The 15202-nt window shown below is 38.4% G+C and overlaps 1 protein-coding gene across 2 annotated transcripts in view; it reads left to right on the top strand.

The window, feature by feature from the left end:
* Positions 1-15202, top strand: part of CDH13 (cadherin 13) — a 447757-nt gene that overhangs the window by 48340 nt on the left and 384215 nt on the right. The window lies entirely within an intron of this gene.

The following is a 15202-nucleotide window of genomic DNA, read 5'->3' as shown; positions in this document are numbered from 1 at the left end:
CTGTATGTATAAATTATTGTTTCACCATCTTACTGGCAATATGAACAAAACAGATTCTAATTTACAGCATAAATTTTATTGTTTGTATCCATAGATGTAAAACCTGATAAGGAGAATGTTTTGGATTTTTTACTGGAAGCAGAAGAGAGAAACAGTTTAATTTTGAACAGATATTAATTATTCTATTTGGAGTCCTATATTATAAAGTAAGGCTTAGAATCTGAGAAATCTGCACTCGTAATTCATACATTACTACAAGTTTGTACCATGATTACTTTTTTTCCCAATGATATTCATCTTGTGAAACTCCCCTCAGTGAAACTTGAGAGAGCTCAGACAGAAAATGATTGAAGACTAAAAGCTAATCCTGTAGGGAAATGTTTCTTTAGCCCACGTTACAAGGAATTTATGGAATACACAAAGGTTACTGCAACTTTGCCTATAAATACAGTGCCATAAAGCTGTTGTACTGTGAGTACATATATTGGGGTGAATATGTTTTATTTACTGAATTTAAAATCTACATGCTGTAGCTGTTTTGGATTATCCTCAGTACTCTTTAGTAATTAACCAAAAGCTAAAATAAATTTGCTGAACAGAACTGCTCTTAATACAAATGTTAAATCATTTTCCTCCAGTGTAATTGTACCTGAATAGATGCAACAGTAACATGAGCCATAAAAGGAGATAAAGCAGCAACATAATGTACAATTTCTTAGTGCATAATGGTAACTCTGAATAACACATGCTCCATGAAGAAAAGTAATTTAAACTGTATTACAACAAATGTCATATTTTAAAATGGAAACTATCCATCATGTGTTGAGAGAAAGTGTTGGTGAACTACAATAAGTCTAAGGGATGTACTTAAAAATTCTTTTAGGAGTCCATTAAAAATAAATTGATGGACTTGCTTTCAGGACATTGTAATAAATTGTAAGTGACAGATACATGTATGTTCCCTCCTCATTGCTTTGTGTCAAGCAATAATCACAAACTTGGACAGCAATTATACAGAATAATCAGCAGTGATTCCTATTCTGTAGTGGATAAAGCCTTTGTTTTAGGAAATGATTAGTGCATTTATAAATCATATTGGTAAAAAAGCCTGATGTTTGATTTAGATTTTTATTCCAGTGGGTGTTAGATTTATAGCAGCACAGTAAGTTTTAACAGTGAAAGCCAAAACATGGAAAGTGTCAGTAGAAAACATGTGCATCTAAGCATCATAGTGTTTCTCTAAAAATAGGAAATATGCTTATTAAATCCTTTTAAGCTCATAGATAATTTAAAAGTGCATGTGTATATTTTATGGCTTAAAATGAAGACTTCCTGAAGAGTAGAAAAACCCTTTTTTTGCAGTGCCTTTTTTAATCTGAAATAGTGAGATTTCACAGAGGAAGGGTGCCTGGCATCCTGCTGACCTTAGCTTGGACTGATGCACATCACCAGAGGAGGTGGGAGTTTTGGAAATCTGCAGTGTGCACTGGGGGAGTGTCTTGCTGTGGTGGCCTTAAAAAACAAGGAAATAAAAGGTCTGTCCCCATCTAAATATTGTTTCTCAACTGAAGTGGGTTTTTTTGTTTGCTTCCTACACTTGGAATATTATGTGCAGAGACCTCGGCGCCTTGTGGGAGGGGGAAGGATGGCATCCTGGAATTCACAGGGGGTTTTTCTCCCTTCCTCTCTAGATACTCTTGAATATAAAAAAGGGGGAAATTCTACATATCAGGTGCCTCACACCCTCCATGATCTGCTAGAATATGGCAAGTGGGTTTTCAGCAAGCTCACTTTGTTGCCTCAAGAGACCTTGCTCCCTTTCTCCTTGTCTGCAAGATCTAGAATGTAGCCTGTAATTTTGAACCAAGATTTGTATACTTAAAAATAAACAGTCTTGAGCAAATCTCTCAGTTGGCTCCCATCAACATTTTGCCCTTAACTTCAGTGACTTTGAGTTCTGCTGTTTTTCTGGAAATTGTTTTCTATTTTGTTACACTGCTTGAGGTATTTTTAATACTGCCTTCTTAGTGCTGCTTAAGAAACACGCTTTTGATGCAGCCAGTTTGAGTCCATTCAAACACTTGGAAGAAAGAGGGGGAAATGGTTCTGAAAACTGGTAGCATGTGGAACATGGAGGGGATGTGTAAAAATAGTATGTGATTCCTGCTCTTGTACTCTGATTAACAAAGAACATTTATAAAGCCAGTGTGAAGCACTGCAGAACTTTGCTTTGGTCCAGAGAAGAATGTAAGTATTTGACCTTTAAAGTGTCAGCAATGCTTTGGCAGACAGAATGCAGGCTGTAATGTTTCAATGGGGTGTGACATATTTCTTTAATCCTCAATCCTGGAAAAGAGAGGAATTGAAATCTACTGTCCCCCCAGGTGTGTGACTCAAAACTCCAGGGGTCTGACTTCTGTAAATGCAGGCTTTGTTCTTGAGAGGTAGAAGGTGATGGAAGAGGGTTTTCTCTTTTGGTTTTACCTTTGCCAGAAGGAATTTAACAAGTTTTCTGATCTGCAGCTACAACCTTCAGGGACACACACCCAACCCTATTACGGGCTGAAACTTCCTGTATCCTTGCTGGCCTTTACCAAACTGCAAAGATTATTTGTTGAGATGGTTATTAGTAACTCTAATGAAATGCTTCAATCTGCCATGACTCAGTGGGGAAAAAACTTGTATTCGGAACAAGGCTAAACAAAACCTGAGAAATGCAAGAGACAGGAAGGAACCACAGTTTGGATGAGATGATTGCAAGGGTGTGGAATCTTTGTTTAATTATTTTTCCTGTGGGAAGTTTGGAAGAAGAAACAATTTTTGATTAGAATTGAGTACTGGCTGACTATCCCATATTTTTTGCAGATGACTGCCAGAGCCTGAAACTTTGTTCTTCAACTACCTGTGTGAAATACATAAAGATAGAATTATGTCTCACGTGAGAACCAAGCTATGTAGCTCAAAAAGTATTATTTTAGAATTCATATCTTGTGTGATCCCTTTATATATGCTTCCTTTATAATTGCTTGCAGAGTGTAGAAAAGAAGTGTAACGTGCTGTTTATGTTCATTGGTAGTGAGGACACCAAAGTTTCATCCTTCTTTCCTTAATGTGTTGACAATTGGCATTAGTAGATGTGAAACAGCAATCACAGCTTTTACACACCTGACCTCCCAGGTTCAACAATGAGCATCCATTATCTGCCTCTGTGTTCTCCTGGATGCAGCAGGGAGGGAGGGTTTGCTGTTGTAATTGCAGTGTAAGTGGCTTTAATGTAACAAGAATGATTTAGGAGAGCTGTAACCAAGTGAGAGGTGAGACTAGAGGCGATCCTGGTATCCCCTGTCACAGACTGAAGAGCTTTTTTAGGGCATAGTCCCTTTTGAGGCTATTGAGTTGTCAACCTGACTTTATTGGGCTGTTAGCTGTGGCAGCAGTGAAATGTGTCACAGCTGCTCCAGACTTCCTCTGTCAGTCTCAGCAGGCCATGGAGATCTGTGTCCCTGTTTTTCTTTCTTCACTCTCTTTTAAACAAAGCGTCAAACTTCCCAGCTTCAGTGAGAATAAATTCATAAATTGAGAAGACTTCCACATTCTGCAGAGATTTAGTCTGTGTGGAAAAAAGATGTGAATATATGCTTGTCTTTTCAGACCTTATTAACAACACATTCCAGAGACAAATGCTCAGGTTGGAATGCAGTTTAGAATGTGACTTTCATTTCTTGCCCTACCTGTAGTGATACTTGAAATGCACTTTTCTAAATAAATTCAATCCTATTTATTGCAAAGTCCTTTATTTTTGTAGATAAGGTAAAAATAAACAAACTTAATCTCAAACTAAAAATACATAGAAACAATCCAGAGGTTTGGTCCAGAAGTTGGGAGGTGAAGATAAACTTTCACCTTAGCAAAGCAAAGCAGTTAGGATGAGAATATCTGCATGAAGAACTGCATATCCAGGAAATTCAGTATTCGTGCTTCCGTTTATTTTTGGAAGTCAACCCTTAATGCTGCATCAGGCAGCATTTCTTTAAGTGATGTGACAAACATAGAGTTGTTTGTGCAGGGGGCTGCATGACTCTGATCTACAGCAGAGGTGCAGTGCATGGAAATGGATAAGAACATCCACTCCCTACATCTGACGTGAAGCTGCCTTTGCCACAGTGGGCTCTGCTGCTGCAATCTTCCTGCTTTGAAAGATGGGGGAAATCTTCACTCTGTACTCCCAAGGGCCAAGCATCTTTTTATACTGATAGCTTTTCTCTATATTTGTCTTTCAGTGTAAACAGGAAGGCTCACTTTTCTCTAAGCAGGAAGGTTTATTTAATGAAAGAGAAACTGTGACTTTGTTGAAGATAGGATGATGTAATCTCCAGGGTGCCTCTGTCCAGTCATACTTTTACATTTCAGGAAATAGACCTCCTCAGCCTCATCACACAGCAGAGATGAATGCAAGATGACCTGTGGAGAAAGCAAATTTGGGCAGGTTTGCGGAGCTGTTGAGATGCTGGACAAACAGTGATTTTAAACAAGCCACAGGAAACAAAGCAAGTTATCTCTCAAGTTTTCCAAATACTAGGAAGATGACTCCTTGGGTGCTTGTACAGTTAATTTTGGGTATATTAATGGAATTAACTGTAGTGGGTTTCTCACTAAAAAAATTGACTAATTTTTATGTGCAGCATGCCAAACCCCATATTTATATATTCTCAGATATTTGTGATTTAGTCATGGATGACTCAATAAAGAGATGTTTAGTCTATTATGTGCAGTTCCTGTCAGGGAGAGGAGCCTCTAAACCCAAGTTTTTTTAACCTTGTAGGACTGCAAGGTGGTCCCTGATTTCTTTCTTTAAGGTTGCTTTCCAGCTCTTGACATAAGAAGTAATCACTGGAGTATAATTGTTGACTAGTTCAGAACACTGACCAATAATTTTCTACTTACTCATTTCATTTCTTCACAATTGATAACTGGGTAATTAGCAACTAGTAATTTCTGGAGTTTTGAGTTGTTTAGCTGATGAAACAGTGTTATTTCTATTGTAAAGACTGGGTAATAAATCTGATTTTTTTTTTTTTTTAAATTAAATCCCTTCTGGCCACTTCTTTTAAACTGTGCAGGAAACCTTTCTGAATTCCAGTATTTCCTGTTCCAGGTACAGTATATCATGGAGTTAATTTTCCTGGCCTTTTAAAAGATGATCTTAGGGGTGCTGTAGCTCATCCAGTCTGCACATCACTGGCAGACTCCAGGTGCTGATCCTGAATCTCCATCTCTTTCTCTTGAGTTACAAACTTTGCTGAAGCGGGAGATCCATCTCTGCTGGTTTTGTCTCTGCACAACTGAGATCCTTCAAAGCAGAATAACTTCACTTCCGCAGAATTTCTGGGTGCTGCTTTCTTGTTTGACCTTTAGTATTGTTTTACTTGGAGACAGTGGGTGAAATTTTGTAGAACTACAAAGCAACAAAGAGGCTTATTTTGATTATCAATGAATATTTGGCATCCAGGATGTCAGCGAGGGATACATGGTAGAGATTTGCTGCTGCTTTTTGTGACAAGTGATTTGCTTTGCAGTTCCAGCCACATTGCATTGCCCTGTTTTCCTTGCTTATATAAGGTCAGAGAAGCTTCTTCAGTACCAAATTCAGGATACAGCTACTGTTTCAAGTGTCAGCAGAAACGGCCTCAAGTACTCGACTGATTAGGAAGGACTGAAAACCAGTGCAAAGTGCTTTGTTTATCGAATGAGTCTTTTTCTGTTCATATTTGCATGCACACAACTGTAAAATGTCATAATTCAAGTGGCAATTATGGCAACATGTGCAAATTGGGTGATTCTGCATGCAGCTGGCCAGTTGTGCATGCACAATTACCCAAATTACAAATGCAATCACAAATAAAGCCTATAAATGCTCCTCAGCAGTGTAAAAATTGCCTATTTTCTATCACAAGGTAATTTCTGGATAAAGCTGTAATAAATTTGGAGTTGTGGATTTTTTTGTCATGGTCAGGAAGTTACTTGGTAGTGAGTGTGTCTTTTGAAATTGTAAGCTACTGGTTCCTTGTGTGTTTTTGCACATAAGAAGTCTAAGATACAGTTATAGATCAGAACTTTCCTTTTCCAGGGCAGTGTATTCCTTCTTCTGTGTTATCTTCACATGCATTCGTCCAGCAATATTTTAATGAAATGTATAAGGTGAGATATGTACTAAACAAGTGAGTTATCTACTGAACTCACTGATTCTGAATAGTTTTGTATGTTATTTTATTTACTTTCTTAGTCTGGAAAAGGCCACACTCTAAATGGGAGCGTCTTATGTGTCTTGATTTGCTACCTCAAAGTGTCTGAGCTCAAGATGAGGAGAAGCTGAACAGGGCTTTAACAAGAACCACAACATTTAACAAAAAAGTATTTTCTAAGTCAACTTCGAGTAACTTTTTTTCCATGGAAGTAAAGATTAAATGCATCCCCAAATGTTCCAAGTCCACAGTAAAATATGAGAAGGATGGGAAAGGCCCTTTGGGAAGTGAGATGCTCTATAGGATCATGCACAGATGTCCTGGGAAGGTTGGAGATTCGCCATGCAGAAAGGTGTGGCCAGAGGGAGCCTTACAGAGCCAGTGCTGGCAGCAATAAGTGGAACTAAGAGCTGAAGAACACTGTCAGAAAGTATTTGGTGTAGAAGCAGTTCCTCACCTTGCTCCTTCCAACAAAAAATAATTGAGTTGAGCTTTGTAGTATTGGAAAGTATGTTTCTTTCTGGTAATGAACTAGCCACAATTCATTAATATTCAGTTATGTAGATGTGAAATTTATATTAAACTTTAATGTTACAAATGACTCATTTCTATCCCTGGTTCCCTTGTAGGAACAATGGAAAAATAGTTGAACATAAAACTGAGTGAATAAGAACCGTTTCTTTATCGTCCATCAAAACTCAATTTCCCAATTGAAATATTTCATGTGGATAAGTAAAACACAAAATAATGAATGAGTTTTAAAATTCTCCTGTCTAAACAAGCCGATCTTGAGCTGACAAACAAATCCTTGTGGGTGCAGAATGGCTGCAGGCTGTTGATACGAGTGGGAGGGAGATGGGAGTAACTGCATTGCAGGGGAGCAACCAGGAGATAATAATGTAACTGTGGGTGTAGGGATGGGTGACACGAGGATGCCTTAATGCCCTAAGACTTTTTATCAGTGTTAGTGGCAGGGGAGGAAACAGACGAATGGAATTTTCTCTTTGGTGCAGCCTTCTCAGAATAAATAAATTTCTCCTGAGGATAGCATATCCCAAGTCACAGATGCACAAGTTTAGAAATTATCAGGTTGAGCATCTTAGCTAAAATTAATTAGCTGGAATGATCATTGCTATGTGCACTAACAGAGTCCCCTCTGACTGAGGGAGAGGATCACATGCTAATGAAGACAGAACGCTCTGCAGTTTGGAGCCAGCAGCACATGTCCTCCTGAGCTGCTCTGGAGTGCTAAATGCAATCTCCAGGATCTGGGACAGAGGCAAAATGTCCCACAAGGATACTGTGCTCACTTTACTGGACACATTTATATATAGATCATCCCAACATTCAGGAAAAGGAAACCAAGCCAACTCAAGATCAATTTCTTTTGAAAGTTGTTATAATTGATTTGGTTTAGAGAGATTCTCCTTCAGCTCTACCTCAGATGTCAGTTTTAATTCTTCTTCTGTAACTGGACACAGTCTAACACGGCTTCTACTTCAAAGTATTTATAATCCAAATAGTCCTGACTGATTTGAGTAGTAGATCTATGTTTAGATAAATGTGGGAGACCAAGGGATGGGAAGATGGGATATCTTGGCATTATGGTATGTAAATATCCATAGAAATGTTGTCTATCAACTCTTCCCCCTCTCAAACTTCTCCTTTTTTAGCAGTCTAACTGCTTACATCAACCTTGTTCTACAAACATTCAAATCTCAGTTGCCCAAGGACTCCTTCATTTATTTTTCAGACGTTTTAAAGTAATTTGGACAAATCCAGAATCTTTAGTGAAAAAACCAAAAAAGACAGGACAACAAATAGATTTTTTGGAAAATGTCCTCATGAAAAAGAAAGATGAACTTAAAATACATCTAATTTCAGGCTGTGGAAAAAAAGTGGAATGGACATAAATGAAAAAAATATGATATCAGAAGAGATGAGTTTATTTATCATCAGGCTGATTTGAACCCATCAGCTTGATGTGCACAAGGACAAGCTCTGTCCCAGCCGCAATTCCTTGAGCAGGAGCAGCTCAGGAGCACTAGATTGATTGCCTCTAAGTGTTATCTACTGTTCATAAAAGGGAAATTGTTCCTTCTTATTCTTTTTGGCAGCAGTTTTAACCTTGTTTCGCCTAAAATATGATTCCTTAATGCATAAAATTTTTAAGTATTTGGACTATCTATGAAGGCTAAAGAAGTATATTGGTGGTAAATGTGATTATAAAAGGTTCTTTAATAGACTCTAAATGATGCTTTGTGCTGGCCCCAGCCTGACTGCAGCTCAGGAGTTTGGGGCTGGGACTGTGCAGCTCTTACTCCTGACTCTCCTGCAGTGGTGCCATGCCCTGGTTTGGGAGTCTGTTCAGGAACTCTGCAGTCTCTGATGGATGCAGAACCTGCCTATGCTCATTTCATCCACCCAGTTAATCTCTTCCAGGCTCTAGGAATGGTGGTAGGGCAGGCAGTGGACTGGATCCTGGTCAATAAGGATCAGTTCACTGGGCTCTACACTTTCCACAACTGGAAAGAGCTGATAGAAGAGGAGACCCAGAGCTGCTGATAAAGCAGCCAGGCTGACTCACACTGGTATGGCCACTACAGATTTTCTCTGTTAATTTGTCAGATTAAGGATCAACAGAGATGTTCTCTGTTTATCACCATAACACAGCTGCTGTTTCAGCTTACAGCAGGCTCCTCTAAGACCAACAAACTGATCTTTCTTCTTTAGTAGGTTCTTCACTTTACAGCAATTTAAACATTGTCTAAAAAGTACCATGATACTATTTCTTAAGCTGGAACTTTTCTGGCCATGTCTCTGACCTGATCGATTCTCTAAGTAGAACAGTCATTTTTAAAAAAAACACAGCATGATGGTTTGCCAAATTGTCACTTTTCTGGCAAGACATTTGCCACTAATTGCACCAACACTGCTTCGTGCATGCCATTTGTCACCATTCCACATGAAATGTGATGGTTTCTGCAGAGCTGGGAATTTGTCCTTGCTCCCCTGTGCCTCCAGATCCAAAGCAATGAGTGATACTTCTGTGACTTGTTCGGGTGCAAATCCCTGAGAGGTTTTATGGCAGAAAAATGTTTGCCATGTGTTGTAGATGTATATGGCATAGGCAGCGAGTTGGCTTCATATTTGTAGCTAAATTATAATGAAAATTTTAATTACAGCTAAATATGAGTTGGCCTCATGTTTGTAGCATAATTATAATAAAAAAAGGGATACTGTGGGTTTGTGGGGAGTTGCTTTCTGGTGTCTGAAGCAGCACATCCAACAAGCACAGGTGAGAGTCCAGTGCTCTGAATTAATCAGAGGATAACATCAACCTCCCTGCGCCAGTGCAGAAAATCAAGTTTCCCTCACGTTTCAGAAAAGAATTGATGTCAGCGAAGCTATTATGTTTCTGTAGCTTTAAGTAACTGTCACGAACACAATTTCAAAGATAATTTCAGATGGCTTATTGGATTTGCTTCTGAAGCAAATTGTGTCATTGCAAAGACAAAACAAAAAATCCCCACAACATTAGAGCTGCTTTAATTGCCACTTAATGAGTGGTGTTACCAAAATTAGAAACATGATTAGAATGAAACAGGTTTTCGTGAAATATCTTTTTTCATTAGTGTTACCGTGTTCCCTTGAATGATTCCTGTATTCAGACAAAAATGTAACTGGCTTTTGATACAATCTTGTTACGAGCCAAGTAACCTGTCAGCTCATAAAGAATAAGTTTGTTTGGTTTGTTTTTTCTCCCCCTCCCCAATTTAGTTGGCTTCTGAAGTGACCTCAAGTTCACTTAGGTCTGTAATTTCCTTCCAGTCTACAAATTGGAGTACTGTGAGCTGGAAGAGTAGGAAATACTTTGGTATAAATGTCTAAATAATATTTATTTTATTGCTAACACACAAATGAGTTTATGCAAAAAACCACACAGACAGATGGTTTCTTTTTACCTGTGTCATTGAGCAAGGCAATGTGATATGAAAGAATGATTTGAAATGCTCTTTTGGCTGCACCAGCTCCGAAAATAGTTTAGACAATGTCTGCTGCCACAGGTGTTTGAATGCTGGTGGAGTTAATGACCAGTGTGGATCCATGGAGAAGGTGCAGGTGCAATAAGGCCTCATCCTGGTTTTATTTTGAGCTTATTTAAATTACAGGGTTTTTTTTGTTTTTTTTTTTTTTTTAAATACAATACCACTTAAGCCTTCTGAGCTTTTAGAGACTTGCAGAGGATGTCGAGAGGGAACAGCTCTTGGCTGTGTTTCTGGTGATTATACTGCCTTACCCCCTTTACATCCTCACTTTCATTGCTTGGGAAGAGTTTGGGGGCAGAATGGAACCCTTTATAAGGATCTGTATAAGGAGAAGTCCATGCTGGAATTCTGCTTGGTGTCAGAGTGACCTTGAGTAAGGTGACAAACTACACACATTAATTTTTTTGGTGTTTAATTAACCAGAATAATACCAAAGTGCTTATGCTATTTCTTATTCCTGATATTGCTTCAAAGGTATTCCAGTAACCTTTTTTAACGTCTCCTAATTTGATTAAGAATGTAATCAGACTGTTATATAGCTGAATCCCATTTTTTACTAGTGATAATTAATTATTGAAATGCAAAATGTGTAAATTCTGTACTAAATATCAGGATCCTCTTGTATTTATGTATGGCTGTATCACTTCGATTTCTTTCATCACTTCTACAGTACAGCTGCTAATGTGTGATTTTTCATCAAAACAACACATGCTTACACACATTGCTCTGTTGATTAGGAATTTACTTTTCCCTTATAGAAAATGATTAAATTTCCTTACCAGTAAATTAGTGTTAATTCAGAGTCTAAGGAAAGGCTTTATTATTACTTTTCCTAGCACAGAAGAATACTAGTTTCCAAAAGAAATCCCTAAAATGGGAGATAAAGTTTTTCCTATCTCCATTTTCATCTGTTTTCTCATTAGCTCTGTGCTAGATCACACCTTTTCACTCTCTTTCTCTTCCCTTTTTGTACTGGGGTTTGTTTCTGTAGAAGCTGATCTTTTCCTGAGAATGAGGAATCTTTCTTGAAAAGCTCTTGAGCCTTTAAAATAATTATTTAATTCCACTCTAGTTGCGTCTTAATATTTCCCTGAGACCCCATCATGCTAAATGTGATGCTGAGCAATGAGAACACCTCCTCAGAGGGTTTCCCAAGGTAATTGCTCATAGCCAGCTGTACTGGGAGTTTTCTCCTGGGGTCCTTTGCAGACACCAAAGATAAGGATCTCTGCTGATTTTGTTGCTCTTTTAGGGATACTGGTGTTTTGGAGTTGGGATCCACCATTAATACATTAAAAGGCTCTCTGAGAATTGCTCTGAAAGGAAACACTACATGATCCTCTACATTTTTTCCCTCTAACAACCCCAAAAACCTTCCCCCTCCCCCCCACCAAACGAAAACTTTCCTCTGTTCCCCAAAAGACAGAGCTATGCGGAAAGCTCCCTGGAATCTGCTTATACTTGGAGCAGGCACCTTCACCAGGCAAAAAAATTCTCTAGTGCTCCCCATCAAGCTGCTTGCTTCCCTTTCTCCTCCCAGTTCCAATGTTCCTCTTGGATCCATCAGGGATACCTGTTCCCACGTTAAATGGGCCATATCCAGATTGAAATCCCCGTGATGTCTGAGCTTGAACAACAAGAGTTCATTTGTATACATTGTGAAAGATAAACAAAAATCTGTCTGGAACCAACCTATTACAAAGTCTGATCAGTTCCTATTTCAAATGACACTCAGCAAGAGCAATTCTAACTCTGTGATAAGCGTGACAGCTATTTCCTGAGTTCCTGCTATTGCGTGTCATGAAATTGTTTGTCTTATTTCCAACTTCGACGCACAGAAATTTGATCTGGTAATCAGAGCAGTAAAACTGTGTCCTGCCAGCACGTGACTTGGGAGCAGTGATGTTTAAAGTCACAGGTCACAGAGTCACTGGGTGCAGATATCTACCATGAGTGTTTCGAGAAGAATGGTGGCTTTTAGCCTTTGGGTTTGCTGAAAGTATGTTCTATTTATTTTAAGCAAGGCTCCCTCCTTTTGACATGAGTCACTTGCATTTCAGCCCAGCCCTGGCGCCCTGGGAGAATCAGTTGCATTGTTTCAGATGGCAGGGGAAACATTTTCAGATTTAAAGGATAAACAGTTATGTGCAGCGGTAATCTGTTGCAAACATTATTCTAAATCAGGCTGATTAATGATTACATTATGATGGGTTCCAAATGGACACAAATCTGGATGTTATGTTTTTGGCAGTGAGCAAAGACCATGTGTTTTGACTGCTTGGGTTGGGTCAGAAATTGATGTTCTCTTTTGATCAGTTTGTGTAAAGATCTGTTTTTCCTTTTCAGGTACCTGAAAAAAAAGATATAAAGCAATATTATTACTTTATATGGTCCAGACATAAAAATTGACCAAACCTGAGATTTTTATCTATAGCAGAGTAGGTCTGTTTAGACATACAGTTTTGCAGGAGGTTGTTAATCTTAGAGATGTTTGTGCTCTCTTACCTGAGTATCCTTCTCTTGAATGAGATGATCCAGACACCAGTCAAAAATGGTTGGAAGAGTAAGTATTTATATGCAGCCTTGACTTTGCAGTGTGGTTAACTCATTTTCCATACTCAAGCGATTCAGACTGAGTCCCCTGAGGGATGGGAAGTTGATGAAGCATAAATGAAGTGTAAAACAAATTTCTGAACATCTTTACTACTAAGCAGGAAAGTTTTCTGTTCTTCTGGTTGATGAGTCAGAATGATGCATTTTTATAAAGCCAGCAGAATGAACTGGAGAGGTTCTGGGTCTAATGGGTAGATATTTTTAATCATTTTTTAATCTATTTGGTGTTTCTCTGGTGCTCCAGAGCTGGTCTCATAGAAAAAGGTTGGGTTTTACTTTTTTTCCTGTTATTTTAATTTATCTTTATCTACTTTAATCTTTTCAATGCTATCTGCTGCATTGCAGCTTAGTACCTTTAGTTGCCAGATGTTTGTCAAAATATCATCTTACCCTTTCTCATTTTTCTCCTTTTATTGACCAGATGAGCATGCAAATGTAAGAAACTGCAGCTTACTGTGGGCATAGGAGAGAGATGTAAAGACAGATTAAGGGATGGTTTGAAGCAATAAAATCAGCGACTTCTGCAGAGCCTTTCCATCTGGGAAACTGCACTTGTGTGTGTTACAAAGGCTGGCACTTGTGTTACTCCAGCCTAACACCCAGCAGGATTATCCTGAGGCACAGTGGCCCTTGCTGTGAACCACTGGAGTACCTCCTAGTTAGGCCAGCCTAAGCTTAGGCAGCTGGGTAATGTGTGCAAGGAACACAGTCTCTGGACATTCAAATTTCTGTGATTTCATGTGGTCTCAGGAGCTTCTGCAGGGCTCTGTAGCTGGGTGATTGTGTTTATCCTTGGATTCTGTACTTTTTGGGGGTGTATTGTACTAGTTTTGAGTTTGGGTATATCTGTAGGTACTAATTTCTTTGGCTGGAAATATTAATAATTATGAAATTTTGGAGAATTTTAGTAAATGTTGAATTTAGTGTTTAGTACACAGATCTTGAATCAGACTAATTTGTAAAGCAAAGTAACACACCTGATGTTCACAGCAGGCATTTGGAACAGCAGTGGCGACAGGGGTAGGATAAATCACTCTGAGTAAGAGTTTAATTAATTACACTTTGAATTCCAATAAGAGATACTGTCTTTTTGTGGTGAATACCATCTCCTTAATTTCACACTCAGTTTTAGACTTTGGGTAATAAACAAACCTCCTATTGCCTGTGGATTGACTTTAAACTGTTTTAATCTTATTAGAGAACATTTGATTATAGACTAATTTTCTATGCATCTCTTAAAGAATTCAGATTGATTCTGAGGAATGTGGGCAACTTTAAATTATCTCTTTTTCAACCAAAAGAAAGTTGCATCTCCCATGCACTTACACTTTAGTTATTAACAACCTTTTCCATCATCTTTCCAGCAGTGACTTTATCTTGACTATGTTGTTATTGGAAATAAAGCATTTAAGCAACTACTAAGTTTCATTATGACTGTTTTCAGTAAATAAGGAGTTATAAAAATAAATACCTTTTAAATGTAGTTGAAGATAGTTTTATGGCTGTAGTAAGAACTGAGGAATTGGATTTTCCTGAATAAATGAAGGTGGCTTTTATCAATGACAGGAGCAGCTGGATCAGACTAAGTATATTCATATGTGTACAGACACTGCCAGATTCTCATAAATGCCCCTTCTTTGGGTGCTTCATTACATACATCCTGTCTTATTTCAGGCATTGGGTGTCTGTGGCTGTATCTGACCTCATTTTCCTGGCTATTTTAATAGTCAGTGATGAAGATAAGCATTTTTTTGCTTATATACTTGACCTTTTTTTTATATACAATCTTAAAATAGGTCTGAATAGTCAAATTAAAGAAACATCTCGCTTTCCATGGATCAGAAGACTAACAATGTGGAGATCACATTTTGGGCTGTTAACTTGTGGACAACTGCTGGATCATGGAATGTGAAATAAATGCTTGTTTTAGTTCAGTACTGAGATTCCAAACAGTGGTGCCTTCTAGGAAGGATCCACACAGTTTCATTCTGCATCTCTGCAGGGTTTTACCACCACAGGGTTTATCTGTACACTGGAATCACTTAACCACTGTGCAAGACTGATCTCTGTTTCAGGAACACAGCTTGAGTGTCAAAGTTGTGCCAAACCAAAGACCTTGATGAAGTTCAGGCTGTATTCCCATGAAAACATTCATTTTTGAAGATAGCAGATTATTATTTCTGTGGAGAATTAGCTCTTGGATGCTACCACTAAAGTCTTTGCCTATTGGGAATAGGATGCTTATAAATCAGAGATGATGAATTTTCACTGGCAGTTTTTTCAGTGTTGATTCAAGAA

Source organism: Corvus cornix, chromosome 11 (assembly GCF_000738735.6).
Source record: "Corvus cornix cornix isolate S_Up_H32 chromosome 11, ASM73873v5, whole genome shotgun sequence".
NCBI classification, from domain to species: Eukaryota; Metazoa; Chordata; class Aves; order Passeriformes; family Corvidae; genus Corvus; species Corvus cornix.
This window is presented reverse-complemented; position numbering and strand designations above follow the sequence as displayed.